Source organism: Panthera pardus, unplaced genomic scaffold (genome assembly GCF_024362965.1).
Source record: "Panthera pardus isolate Hobbes unplaced genomic scaffold, ASM2436296v1 HiC_scaffold_7, whole genome shotgun sequence".
In the NCBI taxonomy this organism is placed as follows: domain Eukaryota; kingdom Metazoa; phylum Chordata; class Mammalia; order Carnivora; family Felidae; genus Panthera; species Panthera pardus.
Window position 1 is genome coordinate 47128273 of NW_026527002.1, and position 22796 is coordinate 47151068.

Here is a 22796-nt window from a genome sequence, read left to right on the forward strand (position 1 = left end):
TGTGCCTGCCATAAGCCTGCCTGCCTGCCTGCTTGCCCTGCATGAGAAGCATGGTACAAAAACATTCCTGTATAACTGCTAAGGAAGTCCCATCAACCACCTCTGCTAGTCAACCCAGTATTTCGTTTATAAATATGATTGGGCCAGTCAAAAGCCAAGAGTTATTTAAGAAAAACCAAGAACATGAAAGAGAAGGATCCAGAAGAACAACAGAACAAGTGATGCCAAAGGAAACAGAGTTCAATCAGGACATAGAAGAGAACTTAAAAAAAAAAAAAGTGTTATTACTGTTTTCAGGGAAATTTGGGAGAATACTGTATCCATAAACAAGAGGATGCTGCTTTGAAAAAGGAGCCATTAAAAAACACAAACAAAATTTTTTGTAAAAATTAAAGATTTTAAAAAGACCTGAGTAGAAAGGCTGAATTCAGCCTTTCTGAATGATATGACGCAAAAATAAATATGAGACCTGGAAGACAAATTTAAGGAAAGTCTAGGAATGTACATAAAAGAAAAAAGAGAGAGAAAATATGAGAGACAATTTAAGAACATAGAGGAGAGAGATCCAAGATCTGAAAGATCTAGTATTGCATGGGGCTAAAAGCCATAATACCCCTCCAACAATAAAAGCTGTTGGAAGAGAAAACACAGATGACAGAGAAAGTGAGTATTTCAAAGAAATAACAGGATATTTTCCTGAACTGAATAAACCTTGAATGTTCAGATTAAGACAGCCTAAAGTGGAATAATGGAAAAAAAGACATACCTGGACACTTCCTGGTGAAATTTATGATCTCCAGATACAAAGAGAAAATCCTGAAAGCTCAGTGAGGGAGTAAAAAAAGTTACCCGTAAGGAGAATGGCAGCAGACTTTGCATCTTCTTTTAGGTTTGCTGGAAGACAATGGAACAAAGCCCAAAATATTGTGATGGAAAATTGTTTTGAATCTATTTTTCAATTATAAGGGCAAAATGCAATCTATAAGGAGTTAGCCATGTTGATGAAACAACTCAAAAATATACTCTAGAAAAATTGAAAATGAATCCAAGACGTAGGAATACCCAGAAACAATGGAAATAATTCAGTTCTGATGGAAAGATATCCTAGTGGAACAGCCTATTTGGTCTGAATTAGAAAACAGGATAGTGAAGAACATCTTCAACAAACAAAAGTTTGTATGATAAGCTGGGTATTTTTTTTAAATGTTTATTCACTAGTTGAGAGAAACGGAGAGAGAGAGAGAGAGAGGTGAAAGAGAGTCTATGCATGAATAGGGGAGTGGCAGAGAGAGAGAGAAGGAGAGAGAGAATGCCAAGCAGGCTCCGTAATGTCAGTGCAGAGCCCAACGTGGGGCTTGATCTCACAAACCTTGAGATCATGACCTGAGCTGAAATCAAGAGTCTACCGCTTAACCCACTGAGCCACCCAAGCGCCCCATGACCAACTGGATATTTAAGACTCAAAAAGTCAACTATGACAGGACACATAGGTACTTAAGAGTTAAGTGTCTTCAGGTCAACCAGAGAAAAGAAAGATAATTAGAAAGGCCAGAAAGATAAATATACATAAAAAGCAATCATGATCTAAATATGAAGCAAACTAAAGTATAATTTTTATTCAAACAATGAAATATAAAAAAAGCACTGATGTCTGAAGCACATAAAGTTAAGTCTCTGTGGTCCGGGGAGAGGATCAATGAATACAGTAAGTTCCTCTAAAATCTCTGAGTTCTAGTTCAGTGGTAAAATAACTGCTTCCTTTTTGTATGATTTATTTTCCCTTTTGGAAAGGATTTGTAACTTCATGGACTGTGTTTCTTACAGATTATGCTTTTTATCTAGTTCCCCCCGCCCCAGGAGAATATTCCTAAAGGTAGAATTAAGTTTCAAGTTCTGGTTATAAACCTTTTATTTCCCCAAAGGTATTTTTGTTTGATTATCTGTGGCCTTTTCTGATCTTCATGAGACAGTTAACTAAGATCCACTAACTTAAAATATAAACCTATACAATTAGAAACAATTAGTTTTTAAGATATGCCGATTCCCCAAACTCACTGTGTTTGGTTGATTTGAAATTTTTAATTGGCAATTTCAATTTCATTAGAATCCAATAATTCCTGCTTTAAAGAAATTATTACCTTAAGTTCAAATTCTCATTTCAGAGCTCTTTTTCTTCTGTTAAAGTAAAATGAATTATAATGCTTTTTAATTTGAAAATATTAATTGTGGTTGTTTTAGGCAGTGGAATTTTAAAGTGCGGTTTATCTTCTTCTTTATATTCTTCTGTATTATTCAAATGTTCTATCATAAACATGTACTGTTACATACTTACATTATTTAAAGGGAGCATTAATAGAAGGCTAATATAAGACTATTTGAGTATATCACTGGGACCAGAAACTCTCAGGTTCAATGCCTTACTTTTTGACAAGCAATTATATGAGCATTATATATATATATATATATATATATATATATATATATATATATATATATAATTTATATTTTTACATAATTATAAATATGTATTTTATATATATAATTATGCAAAAATTATACTGATGAGTATTTAAGTAGGTGGTTTGGAAAACATGTTTCAATCCATCATCTCCATTGTGTGTCTGAAATCTCTATGTCTTGGAACTCTGCATAAACTTTGCCCACTTGTAAGGGACGCCTGGGTGGCTCAGTTGGTTGAGCATCCGACTTTGGTTTGGGTCATGATCTTAGGGTTCTTGATTTCGAGCCCCGTGCCAGCTGTGCTGACAGCTGAGCGCCTGGAGCCTGCTTCAAGTTCTGTCGCCCTTTCTCTCTGCCCCTCCCCCACTCACACTCCATCTCTCTCAAAAATAAATAAACATTCAAAAAAAAAAAAACAAAAAAACAAACCTTTGCCCACTTGTCAATCCAAGAAACTTCCAGTTATCTGGGGACTTTTAACAGGGATTTTACTAATTGAAGAGTGTATACAAGAGAAAGAGAAATTATAGGTTTATTTTAAACTTCCTTACAATGTCCCTATTTAAAGAAAGTAAAATGGTGATTACCAGGGCCTGGGATGAGGGGAAAACAGGGAGTTAGTGTTTAATGGGAATGGAATTTCAATTTGGGAAGATGAGAAAATTCTAAAGTATGGCAGTAATGGTTGCCACGAATATGCTTAATGCCACTGAATTATACACTTAAAACTGTTAAAATTTTTTAGGTTAATTTTATATTATGCATTTTATCACGATAAAAAAGCCCTTCTTCTTAAATCCAGACATGATTTAATGTGATTCAGTGAGACCTCTCCTTTTTAACAGTATCTCAATATTAGTTACCTTTTTGTCAACCTGTAGCAAGACTAAGTTTTGTGCCTTTTATAAGACACTTCGTGATTTTAACAAAGTAATCCTCCTGGCAAGGATGCTGACAAAGATCTTGGTCAATCTTGGTATTAACCCCTAGGCTGTTTTGAGGGCCGGAGGAGGAAGTCAGTCCTTTTTCAAAGAGCAACGGATTGGTTGGAAGTTGCCCAACAGTTTTGGAGGTGAGCATATCAGATTTTAATGATAGTTACTTTTACAAAATGGAATTTAGACCAGAGGTTGCATCTTTCTTAAATAGCTTCTATTTTTGTGAAAACATCTTCTGGAGATGCCAGAAAATAATTTCATGAAAACTATAACTTGCAGTTAAATTTCTGCTCAGTGTCTCTGTAAAGAAATCCCCCAGAGAGTGAATGGTTTGAGTTAACTGCCCTCAGCAACCGGCCTTGGAAGAGAGAGCTCAGGGATCACCAAGCGTTCGGTGGCCATTCACTGATAAAGAGTCAGTGGGTAGCAAGAAGTGTCAATGCACACAATGGGGCCAGTAAACAGCATCGATTTCCAAACGTGCACAATTTCCAGCAGCAGTGGTGAGTCACGTTCTGTAAGCATAAAGCACAGCCTTTACTCTCTTTCAGAGGTGGAGATAACCCACTCTCTGTCCTCCACTGCTTTAAAATCCTTATGTCTTTGGAGCCTTGACAATTATATGACAGAGTCAATTCCTGGGAGGCACTGGACATTAGGGACAGTACTTACTTATTTATATATAATATATATACACAAAAAATATATATCATAATCACATCTGCATGTATAATTTACAATATTTTTCCTGAGAATGGGACATTCTGATTAAGAACATTCTGATAGTTGCCAAACACATATATTGATGGCCAGTTTTCAAAGACTCAGATATGATGAAATACAGTTGCAACTAAAATTTCACTGAATATAATTTAGTCTTTCAGTGATGACTCAATCAGAAGACTTACCAGGATAATGGAGCAATGTCGCAGGGGTTTTATTATAAATATCAATGATCACCACAGTATAATTCTATGGAAAATGTTATAAAGGCTTCACTTTTTCAACTGGTTTGGGGTTTACGTGAATATGACTTTGCTAAAAACAGATTATAGTTTTAAAACTATGAAGTTGCATAACTCTCCCTACAGATATCACCCAGCTAAAGTTAAAAGGGCCACTCACACATCACTGATAGCAAAAGATAATTCCCATTTTTTTAACTTAAAAAGTTAGAACTTTTCTATGAGAAAAATAGAGAAACAGGAAACAACACATATTTGGGACTTTAAAATAACTTGGGTAGGGGCGCCTGGGTGGCTCAGTCGGTTAAGCGTCCGACTTCAGCTCAGGTCACGATCTCACTGTCCATGAGTTCGAGTCCCACGTCGGGCTCTGTGCTGACTGCTCAGAGCCTGGAGCCTGTTTCAGATTCTGTGTCTCCCTCTCTCTCTGCCCCTCCCCTGTTCATGCTCTGTCTCTCTCTGTCTCAAAAATAAATAAACGTTAAAAAAAATTTTAAAAATAAAATAACTTGGGTAGAGCAAAAGTAAACAGGGTTAATAAATATTACAACACCATTTAACACATACATCACTTACCTGCTCCCCAACTTTCACAAGCTTCCTGCTGTCTATCTGATCAAATCTAGCTTATCTTCAATTGATAAATTCTAGATTCTCACAGACCCACCCTATGTATTGTATGTTTTTTCCTTTTCCCAACTTTTTTCTCAAACCCAGATGGGTGAGGGTCAGTTTCTGTTACCAGAAGGTACCCATGACGTTTGTTACTCATGGCCAGTCCTCTCACTTCTGTTGGTCATGCCAAATATTCTCCCTCCTTCAAGACCAGTTCAAGGCTTCCTTCCTCTCTGAAGTCATCTCAATGACACATATCCTTCTAGAGTTAACCTATTCATTAATCACTTACCAAGAGATTTAATGAGTAGATACAATGTGTTGAGCACTACACTAGGCACTATGAGAGGTTGTAACTGAGACATAGCTCTTCAGTCTCAGATGCATATGCTGTCCAGCCTTCCCATTTAGACTATAACCTGTATAGTTATTAAGGTTGGTTGGTCCTGGTCCTGTATTATGAGTGTAGTATCCTACTTCGTTGGAACATCTGGAACGAAGTGGGACACATGCTGATTTTTGAAACGTCTGGGTCACTGGACCACAGGTGCCTGGTGTCAATGGTAAGCAAGTGAGAGACAACTGGAGGAACCATACCAGTACTTGGACACAAAAAATCTTTTCATAAGCCTTCAACAACAGGGTCCGCTACATGGAGTTAATCAATGTTGAATAAACACAAGAATGAGTGAAAAAACCAATTAACCTTCTAAAGGGAAGGTGGGAAGTCCATCTGGAGAGGGTGACATTTAACTAAATAAGAAGAGAATCAGGGGTATTGACTTCTCTGCAGCAGAAGAGACAGAGATGCCTCTTTGAGTGAGGACATAAGGGCTACATTTCTGAGTATTCCAAGTGCTGGGTTTGACCAACACATGGAGCCACAAGCCAGTGGGACAGTTGCCATTTTGGCAGCTTTGTAAGACAACTTTGCTGAATGAGCTAAATGTTACCTGGCCAAGAGGAATTCCCTAGCTTTAATGCAAACCATTAGAGCAGAAAAATAGGCTTAGAAGCATTGGAAATGAGCCAAAAGAGAGTATCGAGAAGACAGCCCGATCTAACAATAGAAAACTAGGCAGCAGATTAGACAGAGTAGGTGTGAGAAAGGGAGACAAGAGCTGATAAGAGGACTAAACTGTGACCAAGGGAGAACAGCACAGGTACTGCTGTCCACACGGACTCTCCTGCACAGAGGGTCCCAGCCAGCAGAAGCAATGAGGGAGATTTTACTAAGACATACAGTCAAGTCTCAGTGTAGCCCAAATCTTCTAGAACGAGCAATAGCATTACTGTGTAGGGCACTGTTTTGAATTTACAAACAAGATGTGTACCTAATGCCCAGGTGTAATTTGGCAACTGAAATATACTTTCCTCCAGAAATTATTTTAATTAGGTAAGGTACTTATCTTAAATCACAAAAACCTATTTAATCCATATGTACTAAAGTTTAATCCCTTTTACAGGTATTTCAGTCAAAGCTAATTACCCTATATGCTCCAAGTACTCTGATTGCTTAAGAAATAATGCCAAAATTTGTGTACTTAAAACAGTAATTTTTATTTTGTTCATGAATGTGTAATTTAGGGCATTCTACAGGAATAGCACATCTCTGGTCCACTTGGCAGGAGGAGGGATGGGGAGACCTAAGGGCTAAGGCCTGGCATCCTCTGAAGGCTTGCCACTCATATGTCTGGCTCTTGATTGAGGTCTAAGCTGGAGGTGTTGGCTGAAACCCCTATACATGGCCTCTCCATATGGTCTAGGCTTCCTCACAACATAGTGGTTGATTTCCAAGAGCAAATGTCACATGTGAGAGAAACAAAGAATAGCCCAGAGACAAAGCAATTGTAGCTTTTTATGATCCAACCTTGGAAGTCACCTAGCACTGTTTCCCTGAACCAACTGAACCAATCACAAGCCTATGTGCATTCAAGGGGAGGGCAAGGGATTCCAGCTTTTTACGGTGAGTGGCAAGATTCTAGAAGGTGACGTGGGCCATAATTAAATGGCCAATTTTGGAGAGCACAATCTACTACAACATATTACAGGGAAAATAAATATATTCCACCTTGAAAGGCAATAATGTACCATAGAGAATTCAGAGCCACGGCTCTAGGACCAGATACCTAGAACTCTGTTATATACTCTTGTGTGATGCTAGGCAGTTTGCTTAAGCTCTCCATACCTCTGTTTCCTCATTTATAAAATTGGGATGCTGTGAAGAAAAAACAGTTATTGTGAAAAGAGTTTAAAAGCCTATCTAGCTCCCTAAACATTAGCTATTATTGTCACCTAAGGGAGACACCTGCCCCCACTTCAGCAGTGGTACTTCATGGTTTCTGGGGAAATGGTGGTGGGAGCAGCATTACCAGAGGTAGAAAATTAAAGAGAACATGGGGCACCTGGGTGGCTCGGTCGGTTAAGCGTCCGACTTCGGCTCAGGTCACGATCTCACGGTCCGTGGGTTCGAGCCCCGCGTCGGGCTCTGTGCTGACCGCTCAGAGCCTGGAGCCTGCTTCAGATCCTGTGTCTCCCTCTCTCTGTGACCCTCCCCCGTTCATGCTCTGTCTCTCTCTGTCTCAAAAATAAATAAACGTTAAAAAAAATTAAAAAAAAAAAAAAAAAGAGAACAGCTCACATTATTGAGTACCTAATATCTGTCCCTTACTATGCCACAACATAAGTTGACTTCAAAACCAATAAGATAGGCACTAATATTATCCGGGTAAGCAAACTGTGACTTAGGTAATTTGCCCAAAGTAACACCTGCAAGTGGTGGACGCCAGGATTTCCCCCAGATTAGTTTAACTAGATAGGAGAAGTCCGAATTCCTGTATATCTGCATGGAGCAGAACCTTTCTCCTAAATCTGATTTGCAGCTGAGTAAAACATGAATGGTATTATGCCACTGGGATTTAGGGTTATTTATTACAGCAGTGAGCCTACGTTGACTGGATTAGTACAGGGAAAAGACAGACATACAGCTGACCCTTGAACGACAGGGGTTTGAATTGTGCATGGGTCCAGTTATATGTGGATTTTTTTCTGATAAATACAATACTGTATTTTCTCTTCCTTATGATTTTCTTAATAGCATTTTTTCTCTAGGTTTCTTTATTGTAAGAATACAGTATATAATACATATAACACAAAACATGTGTTATTGACTGTTGATGTTATTAGTAAGGCTTCTGGACAACGGTAGCCTATTAGTAGTTAAATTTTCGGGGAGTCAAAAGTTCTACATAGATTTTCAACTGCATGGTGGCCCTCCCAACCTCCAAGTTGTTCAAGGGTCTACTATACTTGGGCACCAGTAACTTGAGGATTCCTTAAAATAAAATGGCTCCTTTATTTGCAGAAGACAGCATATTTGCCTAAAAGAAAATCATTCTTTAGGTCACTTCCTACCAGTCTCATTTTGCTTCTGAATTAGAAGACAGACAGCCTTTGGCCCACCAAGAATAGGGCTGGGCGTACTGATTTGGAATCCTTGGCACTGATATGAACAGACTGCTCACAAATTAGGTTGGCTGTTCACCAGCTGAAGAATGCTCCTTCTAAGTTTAACTCAGGTGTAAAATCTTATGCCTCCCAGTTGTTTGCTTGTCTCTTTTGTTTTGATGTTTGCTTGTTTATTTGTTTAAACATTTTTTAATGTTTTTTTTTTGTTTGTTTGTTGTTTTTTTTTTGAGAGAGACAGAGCACCAGCAGGGCAGGGGCAGAGAGAGAGGGAGACACAAAATCTAAACAGGCTCCAGGCTCTGAGCTGTCAGCACAGAGCCCAAGGCAGGGCTCGAACCCACAAACCGCTCCAGATCATGATCTGAGCGAAGTCAGGCACTTAACTGACTGAGTCACCCAGGCACCTCTGTTTGTTTGTTTTTAATGATAATTCTCATTTTGGCTATACTGGCCAGCATTAGGAAGAAACTTGGGTGTTGATATATATAGGTTCCCTGTATAAGTAGACTCTAAGTTCCATGATGGTAGAGACCTTGCTTGTCTTGTTCACCATAGCACCCCTGGTGTCTAGTCTAATGCCTGGCACACAGTAGGTGCCCGAAACTTGTTTGAATGTACAGAAGACTGAATGTTTGAATAAAAGCTCAAACAAAAATCAGAAGTCCATAAAGTAACCTGGGCTCTTTATGCCAGTGGCATATATCATTCAAAGACCGTGTTGGGGAGGAGCCCATTGCTTCCTATAATACTGTGGATGCAGTAGCCAGTTAATAAACCTTTGCCTCCTGTAGCACTTGATGCCTGGGAATGCGTAGGATGGGCTAACTTTTGTGGGATGCTATTTTTTTTTTTATCTCCAAGGATGTTGTAAATATGGTTGTCACAAAATTGGTTGTGGTTTTAGTTGTATGAATCTGTGGGAGTCAGCTGAGCTGAGCTGAAATATAACATTTCTCAACATGTACCTCTAAATGGACAGGGTTTAAATTCATAAAAGTAAAGAAAATCTAGAATCATACTTTAAAATTCATCCTTGCATAAAAATGTGCAGCTTTGGGTTTCTGGCAGTCATTGGGACAGAATTCAGAAAATGTGAACAATCCTTGCATTAGGACAAGCAGCAGCTGAATATCGTTCAGATTAGAGATTTCTTTCCTGCAAATCAAATATAGAACTTTAATGTTAGCTGAGTATACTGCTGCACATTGGTGCAAACTAAATTTTAAAGAGATTCTGTGTCTCTTAATTAAAGGCATTTATAGAAATATGTCCAAAAAAACTAAAGTTCACTGCAGAGATAAAAAGAACAGACTGCCTTGAGTTTGGAGAACACGGCTCCAGTGAATTTAAATATTTATCATATAATTTTTATATCAAAGTCTTAATGAGCACTAACTTTTATGGTATCACTTCTGGAGACAATAAAAAATACTATATTTTGGACTGCTATTTCTAGTTGGATTCCCACCATGGGGCACCATTTAAATAATAGATGATTTCATGAAAAGTAAAGGCACATTCCTTCCTGAACTTAAAATTTCAAACACCTGCCATCAAAGAAGCAAACAGTACAGCCGGGAGTCAGAGATTTTAGACCTTTTCCAAGTTTCTCTATCAAAGTTGCCTCAGAGACTCAAAGTCCCCAAAGCAGGTGTTCTTTTCTTGTCCAATGAATTAAAAACATTTGAGAAAAAAAATCCTCTTTCATAATTCCCCCAAGAACACACGAAGAAAAATTGCTAAGCTTCCATTTCAAATGTTAGGGATTTGGATTGAGTTTAGACAACAGCTTGCACAAAATGTCATAGCTCCAACTCTCTTACGCCGACGTGGGGGGTGCTGATGTAACAGAAAGAGTGGCTTTGGACAATTGAAAGGCAGACTTGGAAAGGTAATGATACCTGACATCAGCCAACCTACTGCAAAGCTATCTAGAAACTTGGGCAATATCTTCCACAAATTCAGAGTGACATGAGAATGAGACAGTTGTCTACATAGTCTCACGAAACAATGACATTAACACCTTCTGGATTGTTCTTAAATATCCAATAAGTCAAATAAGATTCTGAGTTTAAATTACTTGGGAAGTGTCTTTACTCCACATTTCATTTTGAATATGGTCCATCCTGGGGACCTCTGGTAGATAAGCCAGCAGGCTCTACCCTGTGTAACGAACTAATGTTGCAATTTACCAATTCAACGCAATTATGTGCTTTACATTAAAAAGTTACATAAGTTCTTTTTTTTTTAATGTTTATTTATTTTTGAGAGAGAGAGAGACAGAGCATGAGTGGGGGAGGGGCAGAGAGAGAAGGAAACACACAATCTGAAGCAGGCTCCAGGCTCTGAGCTGTCAGAACAGATCCCGAAGCGGGGCTCAAACTTGTGAACCGCGAGATCATGACCTGAGTCGAAGTCGGACACTTAACTGATGGAGCCACCCAGGCGCCCCAAAAGTTACATAAGTTCTTTAATGATCTCATATAATATCCCACATTGTTCATCTAAGTACAGCTTATTTTCTTTGAGTGGATAAAGGTTGCATTGTAAATAGCTAAGGTCTTACTTCCATGGTCCATGGTTTTAACTTGCATAACTTGCATTAATACTGAGTGAGTCCTTCCCCTTAACCCCTATCTGATGAGGTAAGAGTTCCTCAGTCCGTGTAACATAAGAATGTTTACAGATTTCACGGAGGAAAAATAAAAGAAAGTTATAGCTTGGTAGCTGTCTGGATATATCATCCCTTTTCATGCAGAAATTAGAGAACACTGTGAAATTCACACATTCAGAGAATAAAATCAGATGTGGAACTGAATGTGGAAATGGTGGTGTGGGTTTTGTCCGATGCAGTTCTATGACATTTTGGCATCACAAGCTTACACGCCATTTAACTCTGGGGTGAATAGAATTCAAAGGGATCCAGGAACTTGGACGGGAAAAATATTCTACTTTTAGTTTTACCAGTCTCAAGCTGAAATTTAGTATTTCTTTTAATCAAAATGTAGGCTACAAACCACACAGTACCTGTGATTTTGTTGCCAAGAGAAATCACGGATATTCTCACATCACATTACAGTCGGTATGGATTTTTCTGAAATAACCTTTTACACTCATCACAACTTCAAAATTATGGTATTTATACCTGCTGCTAGTTTGTATTATTTAATAATAGATTATTAATAAAGCACATATCACAATTTAAAAAAAATCTGGTTAATGTATTTCAATAAGAGTGGTTTCCTTTGTGGTACTGCACACTTTATCTTACGCATTTAAAAGCATCGTTCTGAGAAGTCTAGAGGCTCTGCTAGGTTGCCAAAGAAGCCTATGACACCAAAAAGGTTTTAAAAACCCCGAAACTCTACCAAGTATCTAATAATTCAACAGCGGGCTTCAGAGTAAATCATTCCTTGCTGCTATCTTGTGAAGCTGAAACAAAGTTGACCTTGAAATCAGCACAGTCTCATTGCTGTAAATAGGCAATTGTGAGGAAAGTCATTTTTTAAAAATTTTGCCGTAAGAACAAAAAACCTGTAGATTTTAGAACATCTCTGCAATCGTGGCAGATAGGATGCTCTCTTCTGGTGATAAATGTGATCACTGACATATTGCCATCGACACTGACTTGTTCTCATATATTTCACACTGCTGAAATCCAGGGCGTTTTATAAGGGCATTGAACACAATCATTTTATAACTTTAACTTAAAGCATCACAGAGGGAGCACTAGGAAAATCTTTGCTATATCTTTGCTATCTAAACTGTAATGATAATTCCTTATTTTTCATAAAAGAAGGAACCATCAAAGTACTCCATCAAAGATACTGCTATTAAGTCACAGTGCTACCAGTCCTATTCATGCTCATTTGAAATGTTGCAAATCAATTAACATATTTCTAGGGGTGTTAAGAATGTGGCCTCTGAGTTATTATAATCATGAGATAAATCATATGGTGACATGATGCCTCAATAGATGTGTCTTGATTTAAGCATATTGGACTTTTTGGAAAATCCTCCATGGGGACTCTGGCCAAAGAGAAACTTACCAACTGCCAGTCAGTTAAATGAATTTTCAGTCATTGAAAGCTATTGAAAAATTATTGATGCACACACAATTATTCACTTATCACGGACTGAAGCGAAATACGGTTCAAAATCCTCATCTCCATCTCCAAGAGTAAAATAAATGCAAACAGAATTCTGAAACTAATTAAGAACAATATATTCTTGCATTTCATTGAGATATAATTCACGTAAGATACATACTATTCATGTACATAGTTAAACCATTATTATCTATCCATCAAAATAGTAGGTATATTACATGTGCTGCTCTAAAATCTGCCTATTTCTCCTGTTGAATTTGTAAGATTTAGAAACCTGATCATAAATGTAGACTTCGATTAAATCGATGTCAGAGGTTGTTTTTTTTTTTTTTTTTGAATTATCAGCTGCAAAACCATCCAACCTGTGTGCAATGATAGAAAACCCAAAATTACTAAACTTGGGAAGAAAATGAACTACAACAATGCACATAAAACAATTTGCACTGTATACTGTGACAGGAATAAGGAGATAAGAGGCCTTATTAATCACAGTTATCAAATTATTCATTCAAGACCTGGAGCAAAATTTTAGTGACTGTTTATATCTGTATTTGCATTAAAGTGACCCCTACCAATGATAATTTAGTTTTAGGGCTATTATTTTCTTCTATGGGTAATATTTCAATTCTTAAATGTAAGAACAGCTTACATGACTCCTTCCTTAGTGAAGAGCATCCAATGCCACTCTCCACACAGCTGAATTTTCAGAGGAAGATACTGAAAATGTACACTTTGCTCTAACAACCAAGAAGCAACTGCATGCACACAGACGTAAGAGGTTCCACCCCAACTTCCTTGGCATATTCCAGATTATTTTTCTCTAAACAGGAAGCTGTTGACAGTTTCTCTGGTATTTTCAGAATACCCTATTTACAAGAAAAGTCCCAACTTTTGTTTCAAAGTATAATGTTCTTTCCCCGCTGTGCCTATTGTTGCTAATTATGCATGCTGCAAACAAGATAGAAACCAAATTCCAAACTATTCCAGGCTGATTTAGAATGAGGAACAATTGTTTAAAAAAAAAGAAAAAAAAGCAGCCAGCAACATATTGCAAGGCTATGCTGGAGTCTTTAAACCCAAAACAATGCTGAAGGGAGGATTCCTGGAATTCAACGGGAATATTTGGCTCAGCTGCAAAATCCGTATCTCTGAATAATGTCATGCTAGCAAGTGTTGAGCAAGAAAGGCTATTATATTTTAACTCACTTCAGAGAACGTTAATCCAAATTTAACCAAATTCCGGAGACTCTACACAAAATTAGCAACTAGAAGCCGCTTCCCATTTTTTCCCCCCTGGTACAACAATAATTGCTCATGAAGACAAACTTGTAGGAGGTAAAAGAGACGGGAAAACCACAATAAGCTATAAACCATCCAAGTACTGTATATAAAGCAGACGAATTACCTCACACAAAAGAAGTGCAAGATTTAACAGTCCATGCTCTGCAGCCCCTGGAAAGCAGCGGTGCGGCGTGGAGAGCAGCAGCGGTGGCAGCAGCAGCCAGCATCCACCAGATTCTCACAGGCCTTTGACTGTGTGGACTCAGCCACAGACTCTGCCTCCAGCTGACGTCAAAGTCCCTGTCACATGGCCAGATGAAAGCCAAGAGAGCATTGGTTGTCGTAGCAACCACAGAACAGCTCTGAAATTATTTCAATAGGTCATCTGTCACTGTGGGGTGCATGTGTGTGTGTACAATGTGTGTACACACACACACACACACACACACACACACACACACACTCACGCACACCACAGTCATCACGGACAGCTCCCGGACAACCTCGGCCCCTGAAGTTGTGACTCAAGCTTGCCTACAACTTTCCTCTTTAAGACTTTTATGTCTGTTTTCTGACACTTCCTCGCAGGAAAATGCATGCCACTCCGAAGTTCCCACTGGTCTCGTTATCACCAGCACAAAGCGTGCATCTCTCTTTATAGAACAGAAGGAAAGAAACTGAAAAATTCTGGAGGCGGGGGGGTTAGTTTTCTGAGCTAATTAAATCTATTTGTAAGCAAACGGATACAAACTGAAACTCAAGGGGAATTGGAAGAAAACAGATCTTAAAAACTCCCTAAGAATCCACGTCGATGTACTGAGACCATGTTAGTGATGGAAAGAAGAACAAGAAACATGGGGTAGCGGCCCAGAGTCAGATGAGAGAATCCAAGGACCCCGACAGCAAGTGGGATGGGGGAAAACGGCTGATGGAATTCCAAAGTCCGGCAATGTAAAATGTCTATGCAACAATGATGACCAAAGTTTCAAAACAGCACCACTTTAAAACGGCCTTGTGAGTACATCGAAAATACTTTTAGACCTTTGCTTTGAGGCCGCCATACAGGTGCCAAATCCTCTCCTCCTAAATGCTCTCCTCCTAAAGGCTATCATCTGAGCCCCTCTGGGGCTCAGTGTGGAGTAAATGGGTGAATGCCCCATGAACGCCAAGTGCAGTGAAAGCCTACAGTCGCAGAATAAAGAACAGTCCTGCACGTTTTCTAACTTCAGCTTTATTTCCTTTAGGACAACCCCGCGTACTTCTAATTCAGCACACGTGCTTATTTCCTAGTTCATTCTCCTTCTCAATTAACAGGAAACCAATTAAACAAAATGGAATGAGGCCCACAGGAAGGACCCTGAAAAAATACACGCAGAAAATGTGTACTCATTCAAAGGGAAAAGAGTTAAAAGGTAGGGGAAAAGAGATTGCTTGCAAAACCCGAAGGACCTTTCCATGCTAGTGTTATCAGGATTTCTACTCTGGTTCTTAAAAAAAAAAAAAAAAAGGCCAGGGTGGGAGTGGGGGTGTAGCTCTGAGGTGCTACAAAATATAAACGGAAGCTAAACCAGCTGAGCAGATTACATTTGTGTCACTCTAAAAGAATGAAATTTCTTCAGAGTCAGAAATTACTTCTTGTTGAACAATAAGACTAATGTCCAAACTGTGGCTGTAAAATCCTTCTATTCCTTCTTCTTCTTCTTTTACTTCTGTCCCAGCCCCAGCTGGGAGAAAAGACATATTTGTATTTGAAAAGTTATTTTCCTGATGCTATTAGCTACAGCAACGCAAAAGTAAAATCAAGCTGCAGTGCTACGATTTCAGAGTTATGACAGATGAGAATTTACCTGTTCGCACAAGAACAATGAGCTTTTTGAGCCCAAGTCCATCTGAAATAGGTCGAGATGTCTCAGCAGGGGCAGATTTCAGCCACAATTCACAATTTTGCAGTTTGTTACAGTTATGGTTCTGGGTTTCTGTTCAGAAATGCACATCCTAGTAATGAGCAGAATGGGAAGAGAGGAGACAAAGTATGTCTTTGTAGACTTCACATGTCCTCTGAGCTGCCTGCCGTAACACCTCCCTGACTCTGGATCCATGGCTGACTTATCGATCAGCTCTTTCTGTAGCTTCAGCATCTGAGTAAAACTGCAGTACCAAGCTCTGCCAATAGGTGATGTCCTCTGAAACAAGAAGTTCTTGGTAATGAAAATTCCTAAAACCCAGGGCTTTAACCTGAAATTCAGCAAACTCGGACATCTTTTCATTTTGAATTTTCCATCATTTTTTAGACTAAGGACACTTTATACTGACTTGGGCTTAAACTCATTATAAGTCAAAATAATCAGTGGACTGACCTTCAAAAAGAAAAGTGGATGCATGCTTTCTCTTGCGTACTTTCAAAATGCTATCACTCATTTTCCCTTCGCAAACTACCTAGGATTAAGAGATTCTTCTTACAGCTGAAGAAGCTTCCAGTCACCTGCAGGGTTGGAATCATGGTGACTGATCTCACTGGTGCTCAGGTTTCTGCCAATTTGGCTAATTAATCCAAATGTAGTTGAAAATATCATGGGACATACAGATGTGGGTTTTTCCAATCACAGCCCATCACACTGAGAGAGTATGTCGTTTAGTTTTTAAATGACAACACATTTTTTTAAGGTGAACATGATTCACTGAATTTAAAAATATCCACTCAAAAACAGTTCTGCACCACAGTTTTCACTTGCTGTATGAATGCCAAGGCTGTCTATTATTAGTCTGACCACTTTGCCAGAAATAACTGATAAATACCCAACAGGGAGTCTGACTTGGGTTCACACACCTGAACTAACAGGTCCTTTGGGTCATGAACAGACAACTAGAATCAGCCTTTCTAGGTAAAAATGTTCCTATCTCCCCATCTTAACATTAGTGGGAAGGCCATGGACGTATTTTTGGAGACACTGGGTTCAAATCTCATCTGGGCAAGTTATTTAAGTCCTCCGATCCTCAGTGCCTACATCCTAAGGTTGTTGTGAAGGTTATAAAGTTAATGTTTTCTAAAAGTCTGACTCCCAGCCATAGGGTAGATGGCTTAATGTGTATGTCACTTCTGGTTTATCTTTCTGACTCTAGTAAGTCTACAAAGACTTTTGGGGAAAGGAGACTCTTATTCATCTCCTCAACTCCGTGTTTAGCACAGGGCACAGAACATGATGAGAGCTCAAAAAATGTTGAGTGACTCTCCTATTGGGAAATCACTGCTGAGCAATAGAAAAAAAAATGGCTCCTTTTTATTCTCACTAACAGAGAAGAGAATAACCCCTCAACCCCAAAAAAGGCAACGGAAGGAAAAATAAATATTAAAATGTAGACTTATCACAAAATTTTCTAACAAAGAAAGGGTTCAAATAAATTTACCAAGTAAATCAAACTTATCTCTACTAAATTATGAAATAAGTTATATGCCGATGTACTTTATGGCTATTGCTGTTGATGTTGGATAATCTTTTTTTATTTAAAAAAATTTTTTTTAATGTTTTAATTTATTTTTTGAGAGCGAGAGACAGAGTGTGAGTGGGGGAGGGGCAGAGAGAGAGGGAGACACAGAATCCGAAGCAGGCTCCAGGCTCCGAGCTGTCAGCACAGAGCCCGATGCAGGGCTCAAACCCACGAACAGTGAGATCATGACCTGAGCCGAAGTCTGACGCCTAACTGACGAGCCACCCAGGCGCCCCTGGATAATCTTTTATATTAACTTACATTAATTGAGCACTGAATACATGTAAAACATTGTTCTAAGTGCTGTCAAGATATTAAATTATTTACTATAATAATCCTATAAGGCAGGTACGATTCTTTTCCAGATTTCACAGCTGGTGAACCTTAAGCATAGAGATGTCAAGTAATTGGCCTACCTAATGCATGGCAGAGCCAGAATCTACACTCAGGAAGCCTGGCTTCATCAATTCTGGGAAATAATTTACATGTGATGCATTTTTAGAAAGAATTGAATTATTTCTTATGTTCATTTTATACTTGAGGATTGTTCTCTATTTTTAATTTCTTATGAGGGAGAGAAGGCCAACTTATTTTTTTCTGCATCTGGGAAGTCTAGTTATCTAACCTAGCTTTGGCCTAAGGAGTGATATGGCAAGAAAAATCGAATCACGAAGATTTGAATCAAAGAGAACGGGCAAAGTAAAGTAGTGAAAATATCCTGAATAAAACGGTGCCCAGGTTATTAGAGTTTTCACTGAAGCAACTATTTGGATTGCACGGGCTTGGGCAACTTCTGTTGCCCACCATGGTGGAGTTTCGTGTGTTCAAACCAATACTCTCACTGAGATAATAGTAAGAGCTGGATTTTTAAAAAAGTGGTTGGAAGACATCAATGAGTAGTAAAGGCAGAAAAATCTGTAAGTTCCAAGATCTCAGATAAAAGGAAAATATATTGATATAAGCCCAACATTCTCTACCTGCTGCTTTTCTCCTCAAGTTATTTGATATGTGGTGTGGCGCTTCTGGCATTCTCAGAGACTAGGGAGATAAAAATTAGAGTACAAATATTCAAAAGCACCCAGGAATTGGGGGATTGAGTCCTGGCTTAAAAAGAAAAAGGTATCATAAAGAAGTGATACTAAGTTTCTGAACTGTTTTCCTCTTGAAGTGTTTGCCAATTCCTAAATGATGTTAGGCACTAGAACAAGAATTAAAGCAAAAAATGCAGCAAAGAGCATAAGAACGTGAAGGGAGAGGTTAGCAGTCTTGTAGTCCTAGGGAAACAAAAATTGGAGTTCAGGATCCTCCAAGGAGTTGGAGCTGGTAAACACCTTAAGTTTTCAGGTCTCACAACTCAAAGGCAATGCCACAGAAATCATGAAAAACAGGGAATAGATGCATCCTCAGAAAACCCAGGATCCATTCTAGATTTATTACAGTGCCTAGTTGGATCAAGGTAATTTGTCTATATTCTAACTATCTTCTAGAAAAAATTAACCCTCTCTAAAGAAAAATGACATCATACAATTTTTCATACACCAATTCCAATTCGATGCAAAACTATTAATCATGCCAAGAGATAGGTCTAAATCCAAGAGGACAAAATAGAGAGAGATCCACTGGTGAGTCACCTTTTGTAGTTATCAGACAGGGACTTAAAATTAACTGTAAGTAGGGGTGCCTGGGTGGCTCAGTTGGTTAAGCCTCTGACTCTTGATTTGGGCTCAGGTCATGATCTCACAGTCATGGGATCAAGCCCTGCATCAGGCTCCATGCCCAATGTGGAGCCTGCTTCGGGTTCTCTCTCTCTCTTCCTCTGCCCCTTCCCCCTGCTCTCTATCTCTTAAAAAAATAAAAAATAAGATAAAAATAACTGTAAGTAATATTTTCAAGAAAATAAATGGCAAGATGGATCATTCCACCTGTAAAAAATTAAATCTATGAAAAAAGAACTATTGAAATTTAAGAACTAAAAAATCCAATAACTGAAACTAAGAACACAACAGATTAGTTCAAGAGTAGAGAAGAAATGGGAGCCTAGGTGGCTCAGTTGGTTAAGAGTCCGACTCTTGATTTTGGTTCAGGTCATGATGCTGAGGTCAAGTGGGATTGAGCCCTGACTCTGGCTCTGCACTGAGCACGGAGGCTGCTTGGGATGCTCTCTCTCCTCTCTCTGCCCCTCCCCAACTTGCGCATGTTCTCTCTCTCTTCTTCAAAATAAATAAATAAAACATTAAAAACAAAAAAGAATAGAGAAGATATACCAAAGAGAAAAAGAGTGAAATGAAAAGTAGATTAGCAGACAATATCTAGAGTGAAGTATAAGAAGAAAAGAAGAATGGAAAATACAGAATCAATGTTTAAGAGACATTCGGGACATGATGAAAGGCTAATGTGTGTATTTGGGAGAGGAGAGAGAGACAGGACAAAAGCAATATTTGAAGAGAAGGGGCTGAGAAATTTCTAAAATTTATAAAACAACAGATTTAAGAAGCCCTTTATATCCCAAACAGGATAACTACAAAGAAAATCACACGTAGACACATCATGACCAACCTGCTGAACACTAAAGACAAAGACAAAATCTTAAAAGCAGTAAGACTGTAAAGTCATATTAAGTCTAAATTTTTTAAATGTTTTTATTTATTTTTCAGAGAGAAAGAGAGAGAGAGACAGAGTGTGGACAGGGGAGGGGCAGAGAGAGAGACACACACAAAAAATTTGAAGCAGGCTCTAGGCTCTGAGCTGCCAGCACAGAGTCCAATGCAGGGCTCAAACCTGTGAACCGCGAGATCATGACCTGAGCCAAAGTTGGACACTCAACTGACAGAACCACCCAGGCACCCCATAAAGTCATATTAACTCTAAATGCACAACAGAAGATTTTTAACAGTAAAATTCAACAGTAAGACAAACAATCCAACTAGAAAATCAGCAAAAGAGAGATATTTCCCCCAAAGAATATATACAGATGACAAACAAACACATGAAAAGATTTTCTAACATTATTAACCATTAGGGAAATGCAAGTTAAAAAAAACCATAATGAGATATCACTAGACATCTATCAAAATGACAAAAATAAAAAATTGCGACCATATTGAATGTTGGCAAGGATACAGAGAAACTGAATCACGTATACATTGCTGGTGGGATTGTAAAATGATACAGCCACTATGGTGAATAGTTTGGCAGTTTTTCAAAAGTATTATACATGCAACCACCATATGACTCAGCAATTGTGCTCCTGTTATTTCAGAGAAATGAAGACTTATGTTAACACAACAGCTTGTACGTGAAAGCTTCTAGCTTTGTGATGACCGCTAATTTGATGCTTTCAATGGGCGAGTGGTAAATTTTAGCGTATCCACACCTGGGAATACTATTCCGTACTAAAATGGAACAAAGTACTGATACCCAAGAAAACCTGCATGAACGTCCAGAGAATTAATTCCTGAGTGAAAAAGCTACTCTCAAAAAGTCACAAAACTATACGATCCATTTACATACCATTATTGATATGGCAAAATTATAGAAACAGATTAGTGGTTTCCAGAGAGTAATGTGTCGGTGGGTGGGAGAGAAGTACTTATGTTGTTAAAGAACAACTGAGGGATCCTTGTGGTGATGAAAACTTCTGTGTCTTGACAGCTTCTGTATCAATGTCAGTATCCTGGTTGTAATATTGGATTACAGTTTCACTACCTTTAAGGGAAAGTGGCTAAAAGATATTTGGATTCTCTCTGTGTTGTTTCTTACAAGTGCATGTGAATCTACACTCATCTCAAAATATAAGTTTGATTAAAAACATTTTAAATGGAGATAACATAAAACATTTTCAGTCAAAACCTGAGTGAATTTTTGCTTGAAAAGAATTACACTAAATTTCTAAAGAGTTATTTAGGCAGAAGAAAACAACGTCAGATGGGAACAGAGATACAGAAAGGGCAAATATATACATAAGTCTAAATGGATACTGATCTTATAAGATTATGACTTGTGGGGCTTAAAATATGTATAGATTCAAAACATAGGGCAATATTAGCAGAAAAGGGAAGAAAGGATGGATAGAATTGAGATGTTCTAAGATTCTTATATTCTGGTAAAAGTACTAATTAATAAGTCTCTAATAAGGTAAGGGTACACAGTGTAATCCTTGTATCCACTAAAAGACTAACAAAAGAAGGAATAGCTAATAAATTAATACATCAGAAAACTCATTTTTAAAATTTCTTGATTCCCCAAAGAAGCAAGAAAGGAGGGGAAAAAAGAAAGGAAATGATAGGAGAAATAGTAACATCAAAGACTTAATCTCAAACAAGTCAGTATTTACCAAAATACGTAAACTGATTAAATATTCCAGTTAAAAGACAACAAACATCAGATTATATTAATAAGCAAATTCTAACTTTACTAGATACAAGAAATGGGAAGTGATATATAAACTACCTAGCAAAAGCTGGTGTAGCAACATTACTATCAAGAAATAGTAGCTGGTAGTATTATAAGCAAGAAATACTGCTAGAGGGGCACCTGGCGGGGGGGTGGGGATCAGTTGGTTAAGTGTCCAACTCTTGATTTCTGCTCAGGTCATGATCTCACGGTTTGTGAGTTCGAGCCCTGTGTCAACTCCATGCTAGCAGTGCAGTACCTGCTTGGTATTCTGTCTCTCTCCTTCTTTCCCTTCACCTCCTTCACTCTCTCTCAAAATAAAAAACTTAAAAAAAAAAAAAAGAAAGAAAGACTACTAGAGATATAAAGGAACACTTCATGATTTGCCTTTCTAAACATGCATATGCACCTAATAAAATAGCACCAAGATAAATAGAAAAAAATCATAGTCATAGTATTGATTTAACATATCTTCCCAATAACTCATAGAACAAACAGAAAACAAGTTAGAGATATAGAATATCTCAGTGACAAAATTAACCAACTTGGCTTAATTAGCATATGAAGAATAATCTAAATTACAGAATACATATTTTTTTTCTAGAATGTTTTTAACAATATTGACTACATGCTGGACCATAGGAATGTCTCCAACACATTATAAATGACCAAAATCACAGAGTATACTCTTTGTACACAATGGAGCACAGCTAATAATCAGTATTAAAAAGACAAATAGAAAACCTCTTAAATCGTTTTTAGGTGATACATTTCTAAGTGACCCATGGATTAAAAAAATTACATTGCAATTTAGAAACATTTTGAACTGAACAACAAGATACAATGCATCAAAACTTGCATGTGCCTAAAGCACTATTTAATGAAAATGTGTATATATGTTAATTAAAACACACACACACAAACACACCTTCTCTTTTAGAACGGCACTTTGAGGAGCTCCATGGACCTGTTCCCCCATACAACAAAAATAACTAGTGAAAAATACTTTAAAATATCATAAAGTCTCTGAAAATCTTACTTAGGGTATATAGCCAGTGAAGAAACCCTTATTCAAGAAAAAA

General features: G+C 38.1%; 1 protein-coding gene across 2 annotated transcripts in view; it reads right to left on the reverse strand.

The window, feature by feature from the left end:
* The window catches only part of NCALD (neurocalcin delta), a 272455-nt gene that overhangs the window by 66186 nt on the left and 183473 nt on the right, over positions 1 to 22796 (reverse strand). The window contains exon 1 of one of the 2 annotated variants that reach the window (XM_019467963.2): positions 13961 to 14113. The exons of the other annotated variant lie outside the window; for it this stretch is intronic. The gene's annotated coding sequence lies outside the window, so the exon portion shown is untranslated. Of the gene's footprint in view, positions 1 to 13960; positions 14114 to 22796 lie in introns of those variants that run through there. 2 annotated transcript variants of the gene reach the window in all.